Source organism: Rhineura floridana, chromosome 6 (assembly GCF_030035675.1).
Source record: "Rhineura floridana isolate rRhiFlo1 chromosome 6, rRhiFlo1.hap2, whole genome shotgun sequence".
Classification (NCBI taxonomy): Eukaryota; Metazoa; Chordata; class Lepidosauria; order Squamata; family Rhineuridae; genus Rhineura; species Rhineura floridana.
In genome coordinates this window covers 121,447,902-121,455,917 of record NC_084485.1, presented here as the reverse complement: position 1 = coordinate 121,455,917, position 8,016 = coordinate 121,447,902, and positions in this window count along the sequence as shown.

Below are 8,016 nucleotides of genomic sequence, written 5' to 3'. Positions count from 1 at the left end.
CCTCAGATGGTATAGGTAAATAAGTTATTTCAAGTTGTAGTGGTCATTTAAGGTCAATAAGGAAACCATCAAAAGAGCTAATATGTTTGTTATTCCTCACAGTGTACAACAAACCATCACCAACAGCTGAAGTTACAGAATCTGTGGGGAAAAAAGGGGAAATTCTTCATGTGGGACCAGAAATAAACTATATGTTGCAAACTTGTCGAGAAAAAAAAGAACTTACTTGCAGACATTCTCTTATGATGCTGGGGGCTTTTTTCTATACTATATTTAAAAAGAAAAGTAAATTTAAACCCTGTTATTTCAGCAGAGCGCTAACAGCCTCAAACTTTTTAAATTGTGCTAGGAAACTGTATATACCTGCAAATAATTGCTGTGGACTTTTCTATACATCATTTAAACTATAATATATTTATGAAATAAAACTATGTATCACAATAATGAAATAAACATGTGTCTTCCAGAAGCTCAGAGTGTGTTTGCAGAGAGAAATAGCCCAGTGGGGGAAAAGAAATTTAAAAAGGGCTAAAAACAGCTTCAAACTTATTAAATCGTGCTAGAAAAACAATAGATGTTTAAACTATGCATCGCATTAATGAAATAAATAGTTACCTTCTAGAAGATTAAATTGTTTATTTTAAAAAGATTTTTAGAAAAGGTTAGAAACAGCCACATGGCCTCAAACTTATTAAAACATGCTAGAAAAACAATAGATGTTTAAACTATGCATCGCATTAATGATTTAAAAAGGGCTAGAAACAGCCACATGCCCTCAAATTTATTAAATTGTGCTATAAAAACAATATATGGTACTCACCAATGCCAGATAAAAGAAAGATAGATCCTGAGCTGCGTAGGCCCTTTTATATCATCACACCTAATGTATGCAGACCTTGGCTTTGTGATTGGTTTACACTACACCCTGGAGAGCTGCTATTTTTTTTACCTATAGAGAGCGTCCTGTATTGGCCATTCCAATACCAGGTGATCTCCTCTAGAATCATATGACCATACCGTGTGGTTACGGCCATTTTATTTTCTCCTGGCCCATGTGGTCACGGCCATTTTTCTGACCCATGTGGTCACAGCCATTTTTCTGGCCCGTGTGGTCACTGCATGGCTGGCTAGTTTCTAGGATGCCGTGCAAAAACCATGTGTTTTACAAAAATAACCAGGGATAACTGCATCCTGAAAAAAACAGGGTATCTTTGATCTGTGATTGGTTCCACAATATTACAGGTATGTTGCAAAGTGGCTTTTTTGTTGTTCTTAGGGGGTGGGGGTGTTATAACTGAAGCTCTCTGGTAAGCCTGAATTTAACACTGTTCATTCAGATTATACAGTATAAAAACCCTGCATCTTACAAGCATGCTGCATGCAGGGGGCAGCTTCTTTAGCTCAAGGGTAACCCTATATTTAAGTTTTCAGAGATTTACCTAGAGGGATATAAAAAAACAGATCCTGTACATTTATTCTGTTTAAACCGTAATCTCCCCAGTTTGAATTAAGACCTAGGAGAAGCTGACCATTTAGGATTAAATCCTAGGAAGCTGCTCATGGTCAGCATCCATTATATTTATTTACTTTTGGCATTAAAGCAGAAATGGTGAGGATGATTAACTCAGCACCGTGAGGGCTGCCTAATTTAATCATTCATGTGTTCCACAGGAGGAGATTATTTACATCTTTATTTTAAAAAAAGAAAGAAAAACACACTATGTTTCCAAAAGAGCGTTTTATTCAGAAGATTCATTGAGAGATGTAAGAAAAGTTTTGTAACTTCTGTTCTTAATAACATTTAAAATGTGGTTTAGATATGACTGGTCAGTGTCTCTCAGTATCTTTTCAACAAATTTGACAGACTTCTGGGAACGGCCTACCCTTGTTACAAGGGTTAATACTGCATCAACAGTTGCTTGTGTTAGAACAAGACAATTCAGACTGTATGCTGCTAAGATAACAACATGGAGCACACTTTTAAAACAGATCTTTCCACATATAATTCTCAACATTCTATAAAGGACAGGATTTGTCCAGGTCAGACAGTCATGTCTTTTCTGAGATGGGGCCTGAATTAGGCACCCCTCACAAGAATTATACGTATTTTGCATTAAACATTGCTTCAAAATGGCATACACAGTTGCTCTGACAATGCATTTCATTGCTGTCTTCCGTTTTCTTGGTAAAATATTGTCTGTTTCATGGGTTTGAATGCCAAGGATGCTTCTAAGGATGAGATGTCTGGGATGATTTCTTGGCAGATCTGCAGAGTTCTAAAAAAGAAAATAAAAAATTAGAAAAATCAAACACATACCTCTGTTTTTATAATACACATGCATATAATCCCACTACAAACCAGCATGTGAATGTTTTCTATTGATACCGTCTTCCACAGGGGCGTTGGACATGGCAGGGAGCTAGCTTCAGCAGAGTTTTCAGTTACTGAAGATCCCTAGAAAAGTAAGGACATGTTTTCACATTTTTTGCCTCTCCTATATTTTGCAGTTCTCCACGCATGTAGTTTACACTTAAATCTTACTGGCATTACAGCGTTATCTGTTGCAATGGCCTCCAACATGCTGTTCCACATTTGGCTGTTCTCTTCCTCTTTTAGCAGTTTAGTTGGTGAAAAACGTTCATCTTCATTAGAACATGTGCTAATAAAGCGCTTTCGAGGGTTAGGCCTCTCTGAGGGTGGCGGCATAGTTAATTCCGTAGGACTCAAAGGGGTGCTGGCAGGTTCCATGTTCGATCCTCAAAGCGTGTCTGGGCATGCATAATACACCTGTGTACCAGGTCTCACTGTCCCCTCTCCTGATTGGTTGGGGATTCAAAACCTCCCCCCTTGGGTGACACAACTGTAGAGGGGTTACTTATCCCTATTAGGCTGCTCTGGAGAGGAGGGGGTGGAAATGGACCCCTTCGGGGTCCATTTCCGGCACCCTAATTTCACCTTGGGGTTTTAAACCTCTTCAGATTGGTCCCCTGGAGACCACGTGCTCGTAGAGGGGTCACATGCCCCTATAGGGAGCAGTCTGGAGAGGGGGCAGAAATGCACCCCTTTGGGGTGCAATTCCGGTACCTTGTTTTCACCTTTGGGGTTTTAAACCTCTTCAGATTGGTCCCCTGGAGACCACGTGCTCGTAGAGGGGTCACATGCCCCTATAGGGAGCAGTCTGGAGAGGGGGCAGAAATGCACCCCTTTGGGGTGCAATTCCGGTACCCTGTTTTCACCTTTGGGGTTTTAAACCTCTTCAGATTGGTCCCCGGAGACCACGTGCTCATAGAGGGGTCACATGCCCCTATAGGGACCAATCCGGGACCCCATTTTGAGTAAAAATACGCCCAGTGGTCCAGCGAGGACCACGTGCTCCTGGGGGGTCACAGGGCTACCGTTTCCAGGGTGGGGCACGAGGGCTGGGGCTTCTGGGGGACAGGATATCCGGTGAGGTCACCAGGGGAAATGGAAATCGTGGGGTGGGCCTTCCGGGGTGGGCCTTCCGGGGGGCTTCCGCTGACGTCACCCATCAAACTCCAAAGGGGCGTGGTGTAGCGGTTTGACGTGAGGTGGTCTACTATTACTACTCTCACCTATGGAGACAAAAATACAGCATGTGCCTCCTTGTCTGGAATGTACATTGCAATGCAGATGTGCATCAGGAGACGCATCTATATCCTGTTTGTACATGAAATCCCTATTCCAGTCAACCAATGTATGTGGAGAAGCTGCTACCATGCATGGATCGGGGTGTTCATATGTAAAAGATGGAGACTGAAGGAACAGTCAGTTATTCACAAGTTTTGATAAACATTTGTGTAAGAGAAGAAGGAAAATTCCATGTGCATAGAAAAGTAGTACATCATGGGGAAGGCTAATGTAGAATATTTTTCTCTGATAACACTAGCTTTCTAGAGGTACTCCCATAATTAATGAAAGCTCTTTTAATCACATTGATTGCAACAGGGTAAGAAGAGTTTTTTTTACCCTGCTTCCATTTTGACTTGGGGCAGTATTGAAACACACAACCGCCCACTTTGATTTGAAGTGACATCCAGGAAGGCCAGTACCACCCAATATTTTCAAACATGTCCTTGATCCTTCAGAATAAGATCCTCTGTTTCCTCTCATTGACAACAGTGCTTTTTAGCTGTAATATTTTTAGAGTACTCAGTGAAGTAATAAATATGCTGTGGAACATAACATGAAGCTTCCTAAAACAAACCAACTATGGAAAAAAAATAAAAAAATAAAGGCATTAGGAAGTTAGGTAAATTTAGCAGATCTCTCTGTGTGTGTCTTCCATCAAAACAGCATTTCTCACACTTTTCACTGGCAAATGAGATTACATGAAACAAGCTCATCTTTCTTCAGTGTTATTAAAATATGTGGTAAATTCTCCTATACCCAGGTTGTCTGTTCTTATTTTCTTAAATGTGATGGGAACTGGTGCTTTGTGTACATTCTTGTCTCCAAGGAGCAGCATGTGGTAGCTGGAGGAAGCAAGGCAATGACACATTTGTTCTATATATTCTAGAGAGGGCTGCTGGAAGTGGCATCTCTGCAGGCCTTGTAAAATTATTGAATCTAATTTATTCACCAGTTTTATTGCATGCCTTATACATTTCATAGTTAATGAAACTTAAGTGAAGCATTTTAAATGGCTTGTTCCACCCCCCCCCTCTCTCTTTCTGTTTTTGCACATTATTTGACACGAAGCCAGAAAAAGCAGTTTTGGTCGAGTAATATCCAAAAGCCCTTGAAGAATGCTTCACCCAACTGTTCTCTCTGTTGGGAAAGTTATAATATTTACATGAATGTTCATTTCATTGTATGATATAAATCCCTTACAAATGTACAGATTTCTGATGCAGTGGAATTGCAGAGCTAAGTTGTAATAGTTATGATACACAAGACGAACTGTTTACAAATGGGTGTGTGTGTGTGAGGTGGTGGTGGTGGGAGAAAGCAGAACCTTTTAAATAACCTTTTGCATTTATGCAGTGATGTGCTGGTAAATATTTAACAACTAGCTCTCCGGGGGAAAAAATCCAAGCTGGATTTAGAAAGGGAAGAGGCACCAGAGATCATATTGCAAGCATACGCTGGATAATGGAATGGACCAAGGAATTTCAGAAGAAAATCACCCTGTGCTTTACAGATTACAGCAACATCTTTGATTGTGTAGATAACAAAAACTATGGAACGGTTTTAAAAGAAATGGGAATACCACAGTATCTGACTGTTCTGATGCACAACCTATACTCTGGACAAGAGGCTAGTGTAAGGACAGAATATGGAGAAATAGATTGGTTCCCCATCGGAAAGGGTGTGAGACAGGGGTGTATTTTATCATCCTTTTTGTTTAATCTATATGCAGAACACATCATATGGAAAGCGAGATTGGCCCAAGATGAGGAGGTGTGAAAATTGAGGGAGAAATATCAGTAATTTAAGATATGTAGATGATACCATACTCTTAGCAGAAACCAGTAATGATCTGAAACGAATGCTGATGAAAGTTAAAGAGGAAAGCACAAAAGCAGGACTACAGCTGAACGTCAAGAAGACTAAAGTAATGATAACAGAAGATTTATGTAACTTCAAAGCTGATAATGAGGACATTGAACTTGTCAAGGATTATCAATACCTTGGCACAGTCATTAACCAAAATGGAGACAATAGCCAAGAAATCAGAAGAAGGCTAGGACTGGGGAGGGCAGTTATGAGAGAACTAGAAAAGGTCCTCAAATGCAAAGATGTATCACTGAACACTAAAGTCAGGATCATTCAGACCATGGTATTGCCAATCTCTATGTGTGGATGTGAAAGTTGGATAGTGAAAAAAGCAAATAAGAGAAAAACCAACTCCTTTGAAATGTGGTGTTCGAGGAGTGCGTTGTGCATATCATGGACTGCAAAAAAGACCAATAATTGTGTGTTAGAACAAATTAAACCAGAACTGTCACTAGAAGCTACAATGATGAAACTGAGGTTGTCATACTTTGGACACATAATGAGAAGACATGATTCACTAGAAAAGACAATAATGCTGAGAAAAACAGTAGAGAGTAGAAAAAGAGGAAGACCAAACAAGAGATGGATTGATTCCATAAAGGAAGCCACAGACCTGAACTTACAAGATCTGAACAGGGTGGTACATGACACATGCTCTTGCAGCTCACTGATTCATAGGGTCACCATAAGTCATAGTTGACTTGGAGGCACATAACAACAACAACCTCTTCAAAGTACTGATAAGCCTCTTGTTTTAATTAAAATAATAATTATAAATTCTTGCTCTTATCACTAATGGGAGTTAATTATCTTGCATATGCCCATAGTAAATTTTCAGATACTTTCAGACCCTCAGCAATTTTCAAGTGGTCTATGTAGAAGAAAAGTTTGGGAACCCCTGGTATAAGACATTTGCTTATGTCCCTATGCTGCTCTCACCTCTCGTTTAGGTGCCTGGGACACATGTGTGTGGACATACCTCCTTACAATTATGGAAAGTGATTCTTAATAATAAGTCTCCAGACACACATAGGTATTTATCAGCTGTTTAGTAGAAAATTCAGAAGTGCAGAGTCCCTTCATGATAGTTGCAGCCACGTACACCCTTTTTTGCTCCTAGATTAAGAATGAGATCTTTGTTAATGCATTCTCTCACAACAACAAACATCTCTAGGAGCCAATCAGTATGTAAGTGGAGAGCGTTAGCAACTGAGAAGAGTCTTCTCAGTGGCTGACTCACCTCCTTTCACTGTGATTGGCTCCAATCAGCAGGAAAGGCAAGAAAGCATATTAGAAGACTCTTCTCAGTGACTAACACACTCCCTTTTCATGCTGATTGCAGGATGCTTGGAGACATAGGGACCCTGCTCCCAAAAAAGCGGAGGGACTAAGACCCCCTGGGCGACTACCCTCCTGGTGCTTATGGACATGAAGGTAAAATATTTTGTGACGTGCAAGTTCGATATTATTTATTAAGTGTGTTTAGGATTACACTGATGGCATTCCCAAATACGTACTTTCACACAGACTTTGGTTTTCCATAACACAATGTTTGTCCAAGCCTCCAAACTTGGGGGGGGCATTACTTGCACACGCCTTCCACAAACACATCAAAGTTGGATACACACCTGAACCAAGACCCAGACAACAGGGCACTCAAAACAAAAAGGTAATTACAGTGGCTGAGTAGATCTTGTACGGTGGTTATACTGACTGGGCAGCCACTGTCCTTCATATTTTACAAAATACTTTTTCCTATAAAAAGATTAAATTTCTGTGTATGAAAAAGTAATATATGAAGTGGTTTCAATAGTGAGAAAAGTAAACAAGTGAATGGTGATCCAAATGTTTTTCATTCTCACGTTATGAAGCTAGCTGCCAGATGATGTATCACCTTCCCTGCGCATGCAGCATAGACTGAAAAAACAACACCCAAGCCACCATTCAATACATACATGTGTTCTTTCCAACATGAATCTACAGGTCTCAAAAAGTAATGTGTGACAAAGTCCTCAAATACCTTATAACATGCCTCAAACATGGTCTCTTGTTCTACCAGCATGCCTTCACACCATCACTTTGCCAAAACATAAGGATAGGTAAATTGCTTTTAGGGAGGTTCACAATTATGATTTCCTATTTATTTAATCTAAAAATATTTAAAATACATAAAAACAGCCACACATGAAAACATGACTGAATCTTCGTTTTGGCGTGCTTCTCACAAATTCACAAGCAGGAGGAAAGTGTCAGATTGCAGGAAAAAAACACGCAGACAGTACTTAGAATTGTGTCTTTATAAAACAAACTGTTTATCCAGCCAAGGCACTTTCTTGTTTTGTTTAATATATTCAAAAATGTTAACTCTCTGCAGCACACAGGCTGTGTTTCCTAAAGCTATCTTCTTCCCAACACTCAACGTTATGAGATAACATATGGAAGACAGTGAAACTGAGTGCTGCATAATATTAATAAATCCTTAATCCTCATGCTTCAAT